This window comes from Pan troglodytes, chromosome 1 (genome assembly GCF_028858775.2).
Source record: "Pan troglodytes isolate AG18354 chromosome 1, NHGRI_mPanTro3-v2.0_pri, whole genome shotgun sequence".
In the NCBI taxonomy this organism is placed as follows: Eukaryota; Metazoa; Chordata; class Mammalia; order Primates; family Hominidae; genus Pan; species Pan troglodytes.
In genome coordinates this window covers 208,218,438-208,234,974 of record NC_072398.2, presented here as the reverse complement: position 1 = coordinate 208,234,974, position 16,537 = coordinate 208,218,438, and the positions used below count along the sequence as shown (strand labels likewise).

Here is a 16,537-nt window from a genome sequence, read left to right as displayed (position 1 = left end):
TGTCAATTTCTTCCTTTACAAAGGTGATATGGTTCACCTTTTAAGAAAACGTATGTTATAGTAAGTAACATTTATATATGAATAAGTTAACATTTTTTGAGCTTTTACTCTGTCAGTATAGACCAGACAATGCTGAAGTGACCAAACAATAAAAGTTTATTTCTCCCCTTAATGCTCCATGTCCATTGTGGATCAGCTTGGGACTCCTCCCTCTGAGAGCCAAATGGATGGAGCGCCACCATTCGGGATGTTGCCATCTGCAGGGCAGACGGATGGAAGGAGTGTGGCAGTTGGAATACTGGCTTTAAAGCTTCCACCTGGAATGCACCCCCGCCATAACCTCTGTGCACATTTCACTGGCCAAAGCAAGTCACAAGGTTACTTCCTATTCAAAGAGATGAAGAAGTGCAATTTTACTGTGAGCCAGGCCCACGACTCCCCCTTGTACTATGTGCTGAGTACTTCTATGACTTAATTCATTTAATCCTCACAAGGACCCTGTGACAGAAAGTACTGTCGTATATGAAGAAACTGAGGCTCACAGAGCTTAAACAGAGACTAAGTAGAGGATCTGGGATTCCAAAGCCCACCCTCTTAACCACCATGCCGCACTGTTAGCTTAAGGAAAACTATTAAGTAAGTATAAGTGGTGTTTGAATATGGTAAAGAACCATGAAGGTGGTCTGCAAACAAACTTTGCAAACACGAGAAGTTTGTGAGAGGTACACCCTGGTGCTAAGAAGGCTGTGAAGATTGAAGGACCTGGGTTAAATCACCCCTTCCACTCACTAGCGGTATCACCTTGGCCAAGTGTAAAACCCTCCTTCCTAGGCTGGTGTGAGGAGTCAGGAACTTGAGGCATGCAAAGTACTTGTAATGGTTTCCAGTACACAGGAAGTGCTTAATAGATGTTAACTAAATGAGATGATGTGTACAAAGCCCAGATGCTCAGCCTGTGAGCTGCAATGGTGGTGCTGGGGGTATAGGGGACTTGAAGCTACTTGTGTCATGTCCTCTTGCATTCCCCATTGGATTCAGAGGTTGGGGCCAGATCCTGGGGTGCCTCAGATGCCAGGTTAAAGGTTTGGACCCTAATCCAGTGGCCTTGGAGAAGGCCAGGGATACTTTAGCCTGGGGGTGGTTGCAGTGATCCTTACATGATAAAATGCTTGTTAAATCTACCAGCTCTGTGGTTCCTCCCTCGGAGACAAGCAAGGCAGCTTTTCAAGATACCTAGAAGGACAGATGGGGGTGCCAGAGACAGGAGGAAGGGGCCTATAAGGGAACCATTGTTTTCATCTCAAGAGACAGTGGCAGCCTGGAGTGGGGCGTCCACCAGTGCTGGGGAAGAGGAGAGGCGAGATCAAAGGATGTTTTGCCAATGAAAGGGATGGGATGGGAAGGAAGACAGGATGGAAAGGGAGGAGAGGTAAGAGTCACAGGGAACAGGGCATTCCAGCTTGCAGAAAGGTGATGGTTCTAGAAAAGAAATGGGCAAGTTAGGAGAAAGGGCTGGTTTCTTGGGGAAGATAACAAATTTGGTTTTACGTCCTTGGGTATAAAAGTGCACAGCCTTGGAAGGTGGCAGTGGTGAGATAGTGTGTGGGTGGCAGAACAAGTGAATGGGAAACCAGCCACTCATTGTTGATGGTTTGTTCAGTCATCAAACTTTTACTGAGCCTGCTCTGTGTTAGACCTTATGTTGAGCATCAGGCAGTACAGAGAAGAATCAGACTGTGGCTCTGCCTTCTGGAGCTCAGAGTCTAGCAAGGGAGACAGGCATATAAATGTACAAAGGTGGTGATGTGTTAGACTTGTTTTAATAGGAACTGCTCAGGCTACAGTGGGCACAGAAAATAACAGAAGGCTTCACAGAGGAGGTGACATTGGAGCTGAGTCTTGGGTGGGTGGCCCAGGAATGCTGGAGGGTAGAGCTGCATGAATAAAGGCCTGGGAACGTGAATCAACTTGGCCCATTAGGGAGGCAGTTTTGGTATGGCCATGGCTAAGGGCTGGAGGAGGGATGTGGGAAGAACCGTGACAGGCAGGGTGTTCAGATGAGAAGGTATATTCATTACCTATTGCTGCATAAAAATTATTCCAAGACTTAGCAGTTTAAAACAACCAACAGATCAGGTATGGTGGCTCATGCCTGTAATCCTAGCACTTTGGGAGGCTGAGGCAGGAAGATTGCTTGAGCCCAGGAGTTTCAGACCAACCTGGGCAACATAGTGAGACCCTGTCTCTACAAAGAAAGAAAAAGAAAAAAATTAGCCAGGTGTGGTGATGTGCATCTGCAGTTCCAGCTACTTAGGAGGCTGAGGTGGGAGGATCGCTTGAGGCTGTAGTGAGCTATGATTATGCCACTGCACTCCAGCCTGGGTGACAGAGCAAGACCCTGTCTCTAAACAACAACAAACGTTCATTATCTCATAGTTTCTGAGGGTCAGGAATCCAGGTGTGGTTTAGCTGGGTTCTTCTGGCTCAGATTTTCCCATGAGGTTGCACTCAAGGTGTGGCCTGGGGCTGCAGTTTCATCTGAAGGCTGGACCAGGGAGGGGTCTGCTTTTAAGGTCACTCACGGGGTTGTTGGCAGGACTCTGTCCCTCACCACATGGGCCTCTTGCATGTGCAGTGACATTCCCCAGAGTGAGAGAGCCAAGAGAGAATACCAGCAAACACCCAAGACAGAAGCCACAATCTTTTATAACCTAATCCAGAAGTGACATCTTGCCACTTCTGCCATATTCTCTGCATTAAAAGCAAGTCACCCAATTCAGCCCATACCCCAGGAGAGGGAATTACGCAGGGTGTGAATGCCAGGAGGTGGGATCATGGGGCCATGTTAGAGGCTGCCTGGCATAGGCAGGTTCTCAGAGTCAGAGCTACTCCTTGCAGATGGTGAGGGTGCAAGGTGGGGCAGGGTTAAGGTGTGCCCAGCCCTGGCTCCCTTCCAGGCTCCCTTCCACTCTCATCTTCCCCTGGACCTGAAAGCCTCCCCAAGGCCTCAGCCCAGCCCAGCCATCCACTGAGTGTGAGTGGGGTCCAGTCAGGGTGTGATTAATGAGCTCAGGGAGCCCAGAAGGACACCAGCTGTTGCTGTGGCCTGTGCTGCTGTCACCCAGATGTGAGGCTGCTGCAGCCCAAGCCCCATAGGCACTGGCCCTGCTGGAGCAGGACGTGCAGGAATGGTGATTCCAGCTCACATCCAAGTAACATTGGCCAAGTGCTTTCTCGTCCTCTAGCTTAGGGCTTCTCAACCTTTATTGTGGATCAGAGTCACCTGGTTAGTTGGTTAAAGTGCAGGTTTCTGGGTCTGACTCAAACCTCTCCCCCAGGTCTGGGAATGTGGCTCTGAGATGGGGCCAAGAATCAGCAGGGTTTGTTTTGTTTTGTTTTTTTGTCTTTTGTTTTTTTTTTTTTTTTTTTTGTGACAGGGTCTCACTTTATCACCCAGGCTGGAGTGTAGTGGTGCAGTCTCAACTCACTGCAAGCTCCGCCTCCTGGGTTCAAGCAATTCTTGTGCCTCAGCCTCCTGAGTAGCTGGGATTACAGGCGTGCACCATCATGCCCAGCTAATTTTTGTATTTTTAGTAGAGATGGGGTTTCACCATGTTGACCAGGCTGGTCTCGAACTCCTGGACTCAGGTGATCCACCTGCCTTAGCCTCCCTAAAGCTGGGATTACAGGCATGAGCCACCGTGCCCAGCTGGAATCAGCATTTTTAAACAAGCAGTCCTGATGATTCTGTACCAGGACCATGAGCTCAGACGCACGATGTGATAACACATGTTTGGCTGGACCAAGCTGGGACCTAAGGCCAAAGAGAGGACACTAGCCCAGCCCCAACACCACCCCAGGGATTGTCCTCCCTGGGGCAGTGGAACATTAGCAGAATCTCTAAGAGGATGTGGTTTGAAAAGATGCATTTAATATTGAGATATAATTTAATAGGAAAACATCCATTGCTTTGTTAATATAAATTAGAGAAAATAAGGCTGGATTAAGTCTTCTTGGCAGATGGAGAGTGGGGGAGTCCTCACAGGGAGTGGCCACCATCCCTGGTGTGGGCAGTGATGGTGAACAAAGGCTTACTAGTTCCCAATGCAGTGAGTGGGCTAAACTGATTCAATCTGACCAACTTCTCTGGTGCCTACTGTGTACAGGGCACAGCGGGAGAGGGGAGGGGCCTGGGGAAGCCAACCATTCAACACGCATGTTTTGAGTAACCTCTGTGGGCCATTTAGCCCTCTAACAAATATGCATTGCATACCTGCTGTGAGCCAGACACATTCCAGGTGCAGGGAGATACGGAAATGAACAAGACGGACACATCAGTGCCCTCCCGGAGTTTTTAGTCTGAGTGGGTGGATAGGAGAAGACAGAAGAAAAAGTCAGTGAGCAAATAAACTAGTTGCAGAATGTGATGAGTGAAGGGGGAAATAATTGTGCAACAATAGAGATCAAAAAGTGGCCGTGCTTCAGGAAGGGCTTCCTGGAAGAGGTATCATTGAGCTGATGGGCCTGAGAAGGCTGTGGGGAAAGCATTCCAGGCAGAGGGTCCCTGAGAAACCCTGACACTCAGGGCTTGGTCTGAAGTGGCTCCTGGGTGAGCAGGGGACTCAGACACCCAGGGAACGAGGCAGAGTATGGTGCTGCCACAAATGAGATCCATCCAGGCAAAGTGCTTTGAGAACATGAGGAAAAAGCCATCTTATATGACTGGGTATCTCAGAAGGCTTCAAGGAGGGAGTAGCATTTGAATTAGGCCTTGAAGAGTGAGTAGGATTTGGATGGGTGAAGGTAGGGAGGAAGGGAATTGTAGGCAGAGAGAACTATACGAATAAAGGCCCCAAGGTGTGACAGTACAAGGCATATTTGATGGGTAGAAAGTGCTTTGCAGGGTATAGGGATTAGGACACAATTTTCCCCTATTTATTCACCTGTTCATTTTTTATTGCATGCCTAATCGGGGTCTACACTGGGCATACAGCTGCCAGGTGAGGATTCCTGGGACTTCCTTTAGAAGAGCCCTGTTCCCTCCCCAACCCCAGTCCCCGCTGGGGCTTCCTGCCAGCAGGTCTGCTGGGAGTGGCAGAAGGTGTCCCTGGAATGCCTTCTTTGCAGCAGCTGCCCGCACCCAAGTCTGTTTCTCTGACTCTTTCTGGAGTATGATAGGTGTGATTGTGAATGTTCCCCTGCCCCAGTTTCTCCAAGCCTGCCTGTCTCCAGATCCCTGTTCTCCTTGGTCTCTCCTTACCCACCTCAGTCCCACTTCCGCCTGCCCAGCAGGAACCCCCAACCTAGCCTTCTTTGGGGACCTTGCTCTGTTCTCTCCCAGTGGCCAACCCGCATCTGCGAGGGATCTGGAGGCAGTTCCGCAGTGAGCATGATTGCTGCGATGCTATCGGGCGTAATGGGATTTTTAATATTTAGCTTGGATGGGGAGAGGGGCTGCTAGCCAGCTCAGGGTGGTTGCACGCACATGTTGATTTGCTGGCTCCAGCTCAGACTCCCCAGTTCCCAGCTGCTGGGTTTCTCCTCCCAGCCTCTCCCTCTTGTCTGCCCTGCCCTGCTGTGCAGCCCCTGCTCTCTCCCCAGCTCATGGCCTCTCCTTGACCTTGGCTTCAGAGACCTGCTTTCAAACCCCAGCCCTACCTCTCACTAGCTGTGTGACCTTGGGTGAGCCACTGACCCTCTCCCAACCTTTGTTTTCTCATCTGCAAAACAGAATAAACAGAGGGCTGTTATACAGAGTAAATGAGAAAATACCCAGAAGAGTGTTATAAAAATAAGATTAAGGACTTCTATGAACACTGTCTTTGCCTGTGAACTTTTTTTTTCCTGGTGAGCTTTTTATTTTGAGGAAAAAATAACTTTTCCTTATCACAAAAGCAATGCAGGTTATTTGTAGAATCTTTAGAAATTACTGATAAGCAAAAAGGAAGAAATTAAAATCACCCATAATCCTATCATCCAGAAATAAGCACTGTGAAACAAACTGGTATAGGTTCTTCCAGGTGGATTTATGTGTATTTACACATACTGATTTTTTGTTTTAAGAAAAAAATGGACTTCTGCTTAAATTACATGGGCTTCTTTCTTTCTTTCTTTCTTTCTTTCTTTCTTTCTTTTTTTTTTTCCTTTCAGAGAGACAGGATCTCACTATGTTGTCCAGGCTGGTCTTGAACTCCTGGCCACAAATGATCCTCCCACCTCAGCCTCCCAAAGTGTTGGAATTATAGGCATGAACCACCATGCCCAGGAGGAGAATTTTTGATAATAGTATTTTGTGGACATCTTTGCATATCATGTCAGAGCTATAACATCATTGTGGAGAAGCTCTTAGGATCCCATAGAATAAATGTACCATAATTTATTTACTACTGCTCTGTTGATTGACAGAAAGATTGCTTGCAGTATTTCACTATCTTAAACAAATGCTGGGGTGAGCCTCATTGTTTCCCTGTCTTTTTGCATTGCTGCTGATACTTGCGTAGGATACATTTCTAGGCGTGGAATTGTAGGGTCAAAGGGCATGTACTTTTTTTAGAGCTTTTGACAAACATTGCCAAATTACCCTCCAGAAAGGCTGGACCAAGTTACCCTCCTAGCAGCCGCCTTTGAGAGTCCCTGTTTGCTGGCATGCTCTCCAGCATGGGATGTTATGCCTGTGGCTTTATTTTCTGTTTCACTCCAGAATCCTGTGCTTCCCAGCCAAGGGAGGGAGGGGCCAGGGGTCCTTTCTGGGCCTTCAGAGTTGGATCCTCCTTCCCACCCTGCTTTCAGCTCGAGCCCTTCTTACAGAGGCTGGACCAGTGGCCCAGATGTGTCTGGGGGAGTCTGCGGGGGTGGGGTGCGGTCAATGGGGTGGGCTCTGGGAGGGAGGCCGCCAGCTGGCAGCCTGTGCTATGCTGACTGGGGAAGGGTGTGAGGGTTGGAATGCTGGGTGGGAGGGGAGGCCCAGACCCCCACACAGAAAATTCTGCTGCTTCTCTTCAAGGACAGGGTGGAGACACCCAGTTGAGGGAGAAGGAGGGGGGACAGACAACTCCTGCAGACCCCCAGGCTCAGGCCAGGGCTGAGACCACACAGGCCAGCCTTTTGTGAAGGGAATTAGATAGGGACCCTGGCCAATGTACTCAAGTGATTCAGGCCTTTGCTCTTAAAAATAGGAAAAATTCTACACCCTCCCCAACTTCCCCTTTCCTATCCATCCATTGGTCCATCCATCCATCCATCCATCCATCTGTCCATGATACATCCATCCATCAGACATCCACTGAAATCATTCAGCTCTTGATTTTTCTTCTTCTTGGAGGGCTCAGTGATGTCTTCATAGAGGACCAGGAAGCTAACACTTGTTGAGTGTCATGTGCCAGGCATTAGGGGGCCTTGGAAGTGGCCATGATGACCCCTGCCCCCAAGGCCCACCCAGCCTAGAGATAGTGACAGATACATCTACAGACAGTGAAGGTGCAGGGGGACTGGGGTTGTGCTGAGGAAAGCAGAGCAGGCAGGGAGGGTCTGTGGAAGCTGACGGAGGCACCCAGCCCATCCAGGGGAGCGTCAGCCAGGAACAGGCGGTCAGAGGACGGCCTCCAGGAAGAGGGGCCACTGCGGTGGAAGCTGAGCGAGGAGCAAGAGTTAGGCAGGTGAGGAGGAGGTGGAAAGGCCTGGAGGCAGCCAGAGTGCATGCTCCTGGGAAGGGTGGGGGTCAGTCACCTCAGTCCTCTCTCCTCTCTGAGTCAGCTAAATGGAAGGTTCTGGATCTCAGGACATGAGATGATTCTTTCTCTCTGGTCTTCAAATTCCTAGTGATCTGGGTAGGAAATATGGGACAATTTGGGCTTCAGAACAGCTCATTCATTTTTCACTCAAATACCACTTCCAGGACACCTGCTGTGTACCAGTTCCTAGGCCAGGTGTGGGAGCTGCCCAGATGCTGAAGGCCCTCCGTACCGTCCCTCGGGCTGCCAGTCTAGGGTGCAGGAGAGAGCTCTATCCATAACTACAGACTTGGGGTGCTTAGGAGGGAATAGGGAGAGAGCCAAGAAGGCTTCCTGGAGGAGGAGCCATTTTCCCAGGGCTTTGGAGGATGAGAAGAACCAAGGGCTGAAAGGGCAATTAGTCCAGGAAAAAAATGGTTGGAAATGATGGTGGTTTTTTTCTTTTTAAACCCTAGCCTCTTGCTTATCCCCAGACAAGGTGCAGCCATCCAGGGAAGAGCAGAAGAAAGGTGTTCTTGGCCAAGGGAGGATGGTGGAAGGGCTGCCAGGGTTTCAGTTCTACTGCCCTCGAAGGCTGAGGGTAGTCCTGAGAGGCCTGGAGGAGGCCCGAGACAGGGAGGTGAAAGGTGCCACCTGTGTGTCCCGCACTGTGGTATATGCTATGCTTCCATTATCTTATTGAAACTTCTGTTGGTATTATTAGCTCTATTTTACAAATGATGAGACTGAGGCCCAGAGAGGGTCATCAAGCTGCCCAAGGCCACACAGCCACTAAGTAGCCAAGCTAGAATTTGAACCTGGCTTTCTGCAGCTTGCTGGGACAACTTATTAACCTGAAGAGGTTGGATGCCAGAATGTACTCACCTTTTATACCTGAGGCCCGTGTCTTATCCACATGGTCATTGAGTCCCAATCCTGTAGACCCTATGGAGAGTGACCAGCAGGGTGTGATAGAAAGAACCTCAGTTTGCTTACCTGGGAAATGGAAACATTACACCCTGGCCTGCCTACCTCCAGATGACGGAGGATCCCCTGAGATGGTGGAAGTGAAAAGAGCTTGGCAGATAACCGGCTAAGGGGCTCATGTTTAGGACTGTGGGACCTCAAAGGAAAGAGGGGGCTGACCCTACTGGGGTAACCAGGAGGGCTTCTTGGGAGAGGAGGAGACCCGGGTCTGGGCCTTGAATGACAAGGTGCTTTCCTATCAAGAGATGCAAGGCAGGATGGAACACAGTCCCAGGACAAAGGCTCAGGAGTAAGGAAGCCTCAGGGAAGGAGGCTTCCCCACCCTGGCTAACCTCTGGCCAGAGAGAAAAGCCCCCAGTCTGTCCCACACCGCACATACCAAATGCTCACCCGGATGGGCCGTTCCTGCCCAGTTACCTCCTTGAATCCTCTCATCAGACTAGGAAACTGAGACTTGGCCAATGTCACACCCCTCTTAGGTGGCAGGGACAGGTCTATGCCTTTGTGCCTTCCACTTCTGATTTCTTCTGATACAAGCAGTATCCACTGGCCCTCAGTCACCCTACAGGGTTGGATAAGGTCATCCCTATTTCACAGAAGAGGAAATTGAGGGGAAAAGTCCAAGATGACCCAGCTAGGAAGAAGTAGGGTTAGAACCCAGGGCATCTGACCCCGGAGCCCTGCACTGTCCTCTCTCGGCCCCAGAATGGCTCATCTGGACCCTGAAAACACATAGGCTGCCTCCAGATCACTCCAGCAGGACCATAAACAGCTGGGAAGTTCCCCGCCCTCCAGCCACTGCCTTTTCATCTGGCTGGGCTTTAGAATCTGGCAAGAGAGGCCCGTTTATTGAGGAAGTTTATGCATTTAACAGTTTAAGCCTTTCTAAGCCTGTGGTACAACAGGATTTGGGAGCTGTTAACAATTCTGTGTGGTTAAGAGCTTTTCATTGCTCTGCGGCAGCTGGCACAGGCCCCACTGGCCCACTCTGGCCTCACCCCACCCTGTTTGGGCACCCCCGTCCCTGGGGCCTGTTATCCTCACTCCCCCCACCCTAAGCCCTACACCTCATACCTCACAAGAGGAACCGAGGCCCAGAGAGGGGAAGAAAGTTACCCAAGGCTGCATGGCAAGTGAGAGACTTAAACCAAGACCTGCCTGAGTCCCTGGAGAGGAGGGAACATTCTATTGTTAATTCTTTATTGGCAGAACTTGCAAAGCCTCCCTAAAATCAACATCTGTTTGATTCCCTACCAGGGCTGTAAGGCAGGGAGTCGGAGGTGGCTCGCCCAGGCTCACTCACCTTATCAGGTACATACGGAGCTGAAATCAAAACTCAGGCCTCCTGAAATCCTAATGAGAATTCTTCACGCCATACTGAACTGGTTTCCATTTTGTTTTGTTTCGTTTTGTTTTTCCCCCATAGCTTGGTGGGAGAAATGCCATTTGTAATGATAATGTCTTGCATATGTACAGTATTTATTTACTTACACCCTGCTTTATTCCAGAAAAGATTGGAGGCTGCTTTTGTGTAACATTCGGATTCACTCCATGAGATATTTTGATCTAAATGATACCCACATGAGAGAAGCATGGCAAAGGTTATTGGCACCATTCTAGAGACAAGGAAAACTGAGGACACGAGGAGGCATGACTTTCTCAGCGTCCCATATACTTTGTCAGGCAGAAGCCGGGACTAGAACCCAGCGCTGTAGGCTCCTAGACCTGGCTCTTTCTGGAGCCCCTTGTCATCTCTAAGATGTCCAATCAGACAGCTCCCCCCGCCGGGGGAGGTTTTCCGGGACCTGTTACCATCCCGCCAACCCATCCACACACTCCTCTTCACACGAGCCACGTGTTCTCAGGTCTGTGAGGAGCTCACACTGAGGCTGGCCGGCCTCTTCCCACCCAGGGCAGAGACCAAGGTCTCAGGGGAGCCCAGGGGTCTCACTCCTGCTAAGGTGGAAGTGGGTGCAACAAGTATTTATTGAGCACCTTCTGTGAGCTCAGCACCATCCTAGAACCTGGAAATACAGTGGTGAACAAAACAGACAAAATAGCTGCTCTTTTGGAGCCCACACTCCACCTGGGAAAGACAGGCAGTTGGGGAATACAGTGGGAAATACACAGTATGTCAGGCGGTGATTAGGACGACAGGGAGAAATAAATCAGGGAAGGGGATGGGCTGCGTAGCCCCCATGGCTGGGGGGCCAGGGGTTATCCTGCGGGGTGGGCTGGCCTGGGACTGCTGCTCTTGCTGGTATCCTGGGCTTTCTGCTCCTTCCTCAGGCCTTCCCAATCTCTTCCCGTGGGACCTGGTGGAGGTTGGTTTAAGTTACTGTTTTCATAACGAGGATTTTGTTTTCTGGTCACAGTAACCTGCTTGCCCAATGAGACAACAGGCCAAGGAGAGGGCCATGAGTGCACAGCCATTTCCATTTCACTTGCAATCCGGGAGCTTTGTCTCCTGTCCTCTCTGTCCCCCCCATCCCCCAAACAAAGGGGGCCAAGGCCACAGCTTGCCAACTTCACAGCTGTAAAAACTGAGGCCCAAGAAGTTAGATGAAATGACTTGTCTGGGGACCGGCACTCAAACTCAGGGTCTGACTCCTGACTCTGTACCTCTTGCTGGAATCTACTTGTAAGTAACAGAATAAGAATCCCCGGAGGAGGCAGGCACAGGCTCTTATCAATTAGGTGCTCACTCTGTGCCAGGCTGCTGCCTTGAGCTTGGTGAACACTCTGCTGAATCCTTACAATCCGCAGAAGCTGGGTACAACTATTACAGAACAGGAAGCAGAAGCTCAGAGAAGTTAAATAACCAAGCCAAGGTCACACAGCTAATGGACAGAGGAGCCAGAAGTGAAATCCAAAGCCTGTACTTGTCCTGCTGGAATATTCGCAGTGTTTCATCATTAGTACATTTTTTTCATGACTGTTATCTCATTGGATTCTCAAGGACTCTAGGAAGTAAAAGGGCTATTGTCCCCATTCTTCAGATGAGGAAATCTTAGCACGGTGAAGTGACCTGCCCAAGGCTTACTGCTAGAAAGGGTCAGAGCTGGGACTGGAACGGGGGTCACCGGGTTGGTTTGATTCTGAAGCCCCCCTTGCTGCTGACTCCCGTTCCTAGGGCTCATGAACACATTCATATCAGACATTTGTCCCCTTCATTCCACTAAAACAGCTCATCATCGAGGCCTCCAGTGATGTCCATGTTGCCAAGTCAGTGGGAGACATGGACGTAATGTCCCAGACCTCATCTTCTTCCACCTGCCAGCAGCATCTGACAAAGTGACTGCTCCCTCTTCTGGGACCTCACTGGCTCCCAGGGTCCCACCCCCCTCCACCTCTCGCTCTGAGCCCTTTGTGGCCAGTTCCTGTTCATCTCCCAACCTCTCCACCTTGGAGGGCCCCAGTGCTGTGTCCTTGGCCTCCTCTTCTCTCTCCCTGATGACTCCACCCAGCCCCACAGCTTCAAATGCCTTCTCTGGGCTGATCTCTAACCCAGACCTGTATTCTGAAGTCCAGACTCACTCCACTGTCTCCTGGCCGCCTCCACCCTGCTCCCACCCTGCCTCCTCCAGTCTGGGGTCCCTAGGATGCTTGGTCTGGCCAGAATCTTTAAGACTCCCCATCCTGCACAGTGCAAAAGCCAAGCTCCTAAAAATGGCTCACAAGGCCCTCCATCACCTTTCCCTTCTCTCACCTTTCTGACAGGTCTCCTCCCGTTTCCTCCTTCCCTCCCACTCTCTAGGCACTCTGACCTCCTTCTGCCGGGAATGTTCTTTCCCTAGATATCCACAGTGGTTGCTCCATCGTCTTCTTCAGGTCTCTGCCCAAATGTCACCTGCTCACTGAGATCCCCCATCACCCAATTTTTATACAGGCACACAGCCTGTCCTCTTCCCTAATCACCATCGTCCTAATCACCATCTGACATACTATGTATTTCCCACTGTGTTCCCCAACTGCCTGTCTTTCCCAGGTGGAGTGTGGACTCCACAAGAGCAGCTATTTCGTCTGTTTTGTTCACCATTGTATTTCCAGGTTCTAGGATGGTGCTGAGCTCACAGAAGGTTCTCAATAAATACTTGTTGCAGAGTCCCACCCACCCCAGTCTCAGACATGGACCCTTTCAATCCTGCTGGGAGTAACGCTACTAACCAAGGCCCATGGAGAGGCTGGGGTTCTTCCTGCCACCTCTGGAGGGCTCCTGAGGGACTGACATGGCCAGGGCGCCCCACAGGTCTGTCTGTGGTTGGGATAGATGTTTCTAAGCACGGATGGAGACTCCTTATTCCTGATACTCAGGGTTTCCCTAAGATCTCAAATCCCTCTTGGAGCTAGAGGCCTTAGAGAGCATTTTTCAGTCTTACCCATTTTTTTTTTAACATAAACCACTGTAGTTTCAACTCCTGCTCCCTTCTTTGCCCTGGCATGACCATGTTCTGAATCTCTGCAGTGTGGTCCTAGACCAGAGCCTGCTGTGGGACTCGATTCTCTCATAAGGAGCTGGTGGGAGCCCACCGTGTGTCTGGGTCTGTGCAGACCCGGAATTGGAAGTTGCCAGGGGGAGCCTTGCACAGAGAGAGCTCCCCGCCCTGCCACTAGCCACCCATGAGACTGACTGACTTGGTTATGTCCTTTTCCTGAGCCTCAGTTTCCCTGTTGTTAAATGAGACCAGTAGTCTCATTTAACAACAGGTTTGAAGGTTTGAAGAGGCTCCGAGGAGTCAAAGGAGCTCAGAAGGCAGGAGCAGGATGAGAAGGGAAGCATTGTCCGGCCGCAGGATGGATGGTTTCTCAGGGTGGACACCAGCCCAGTGCTGGCAGAGTTTCTAGAAAGCAGGCAGTGCCTACATGTCTAAGGTCGGGGGGACATGGTAATGGATGAGCCTTCAGTTTTAAGCAAGTCCGAGCACACAGCAGGTACCTAATATGTGCGTGTGTCACAGCACTGTTTTAACCAGCCAGGGTGCATTGATTGAATAGTGCAGGAGCAGCTCACAAAGTCAGGATCCCTGGGTACAAATTTGGGTTCTGGAACCCCGGCAGAGCACTTCCCCTCGCTCCTCCCACCTGTGGAGCTCCGTGTCACCATCTGTAGAATGTGCCTAACAGTCCCTGATTCCATTCTACCTGGTCCTTGTGGCACTCCTCGAGAAGCCATCAGGACAGCTGTGACCTTCTGTGACATGAGGATAAGGACCCTGTGTTGCCTCCCACCACTCCAGACACCCACAAGCAGGAAGGTTTAGCAAAATAGGTAAGAGCCAGCCACCTGGGTTCAAATACTGGCTCTGACATCTGCTACCTATGTGGCCCTGGACAGGTGACTCACCTACCCAAGCCTTGATCGCCTCATCTCTAAAATGGGTTCAATAATAAATGGAATATGACAGAGCAAGTTGTGAAGACTCAAGGAGATAATGAAAAGAAAGTGTCTGCACAGCACCTGACATGAGGTGCGTGGTCAGTAAATGTTTGCTCTGTTTGACACAGCCTGGCCCCTGCGATCTAAATGCTCAAAGTCATGACCATCCCCTTTTGCAGATGAGGGAACTGGGGTTCAGAGAAGCCAAGTGACTTGCTCCAGTCCACACAGCAAGTAAGTGGTTGTCACTGAACACAGGTCGTTTGGTGGAGCAGGAGGTATGACCTGGGTGAGGCTTAGGGGCCATGCAGAGCTATGTCTGTCGCTGTGTCCCCAGCAAATTTTGGGCCCAGAGCCTCATGGCAGCCTTAGAGAGAACAGATTCTGCCCTGGGGGCTTTGCAGGCCTGACCTGGGACCTGTCAGGGTGATACTGGCTCCTTCTAGGAAACCAGCCTCAAGTTCCCAGTTCCCTCCCTTAAAGGCATTGCCATCTGATTAGCAACATTTTAAAGACCTAAGAGTGGTCACTGGCGTGTCTGTGCTGCCTGGGCAGGCCATGCAGCTCTGAGAGCCCCACATCCGTATCCCTGGCAACCCTGGCCCTGAGTTGCCCTCCCCCACACCCTGCTGTCAGAGCTGTCTGTCTGTGGGAGCTCCCCGGAGACCCGGGAGGGATGTGCACACACGTGCTGGGTCAGCACAGAGCGTCCCTGTACGCATGCGTGTGTGCTGGGCCTGCTGGGAGTTGTTTGTGTGCCCATACGTGCACTAGCGTACCCACTGAGCCAGCCTCTGCACGTGCTGTTGGAACTTCTCTGGATCTATGGGCATGTACGTACATTTCAGGGGCGGGCTGCGCACAGCGCTTGCCTGTGCAGGTGACGCTGGAGCCTGCTGGGAGCCATTCCTCTCCCTGTATTGGTGTGTTCCTGTGTCTGCCTGACCTGCCCCAGCATATGTGTGCAGGGAGGAGCACACTCATGAGTGTGCTGGATCAAAGCGCACACCTAAGAATGTGTGGGTGCAGCCATGGAGGGAGGTCCCCATCTGTGTGTACACGCCACTGCTGTTGAGTACGCTCACTGGGTCATGCAGATGTGTGTTTGCATGGGCGCCCACCCACTCACAGGGAAATCAGCCAGAGTATTCAGATTCATGTGTACATCTGTATATTTTATCAAGCCAGATGTACATGAAAATGGGTACTTGTTAGCATATGTGAGCCCTATCTGTGTGAGTGTGTGTGTGTGTGTGTGTGTGCGCGCGCGCGCGCGCGCATGCGCACGCACATGGCTGGATCAATTTGTGGAGTGTGTGCGTGTGTATGTGACACACACACACACACTCTCTCTCTCTCTTTCTGGGGGCCAAGATATGTCAGGGCCATTGATTTTCTGTCTCTTAGAAATTCCCTTTGAGGTCCTATTCATGCCTCTTTCATGAAGCAAAATCAGTGGTTCCAATGTTCTTAAAGCAAACCAGGCCTGTTTTGCAGCAACGCTCCATCCCTGGCCCGCCCATCTCCTCCACCAGTTGTGCCGGCACACACACATATACCCACAGGACCTGCTTGTCGTGCTCAGGTGGGCACAGCAGCCCTGCAGGGGTACAGGGGGCAGGCTCCCTGGCCAGACTCTGCTGCTTTCTAGCTGTATGGCCTTGGCCATTTCCCATCATTTCCTGAGCCTCAGGTTCCTCCTCTGCCCGATAGGCACAGGGTGGTGGTGAAGATGTGAGTGGTGAAGCCCCTGCCAAGGCTGGAGGTTCTCTCTCATCTGTCCCGGCTGTTACGTTTACAAAGCACTTTCATCTGGGGAGAGAGGCTTGTGTCTGTCCTCGCCAGGCCAGCAGAGGAGCTTTGGGAAGGGACACCCATGAATGCCCCCCTTCCTGTGGGCCCTGTGCTCCAAGCATTTTGCTGACATCCCTTCATTTTTATCCCAGCCACCGCCCTGGGTGGCAGCTGGTGTTATCCGCCTTCCACAGAGGGGAAACTGAGCCCCAGAGAACTGCAAGGGCTTTGTCGAACTTCACCGAGAGCAGGTGGCAAGCCGGGATTGGGACCCAGGTCCAGTGGACTCCGGAACCTTCCCACCGCATTCCAAGAAAGCTTCCTCCAGCAGGCAGGAGTGAGAGGCCAGGCCTTAGAAGATGCCCAGACCCCACACGAGGGGATGGCCTACAGGCCCAAGGCACCATGTGGGCAGAGGTGCAGCATAGGGAAACGCCAGCCTAGAGGAAATAGGCCCTCAGCCTCTGTTGCCTGCCTTGGGCTCTCCCATCCCATCCCCTTCCCCCTCCAGATGGGCAGCCCCTCGTGGGGTCCCCTCCCGCCCCCTCGTGCTGCAGTCTTTGTGGCCCAGGAAGAATGCCTCTCTTTATCTCCCAGACGCCCCTTCCCTTTGATTCTCCTCTACCCAGCGTTTCTGCTGACCTCTGCGTGTTGGGAATCCAATTAGAGG

At 51.3% G+C, this 16,537-nt stretch overlaps 1 protein-coding gene across 5 annotated transcripts in view; it reads left to right on the top strand.

Annotated features, from left to right (window-relative positions):
• The window catches only part of EPHB2 (EPH receptor B2), a 210,052-nt gene that overhangs the window by 74,768 nt on the left and 118,747 nt on the right, over positions 1-16,537 (top strand). The gene's annotated exons all lie outside the window — the stretch shown is intronic.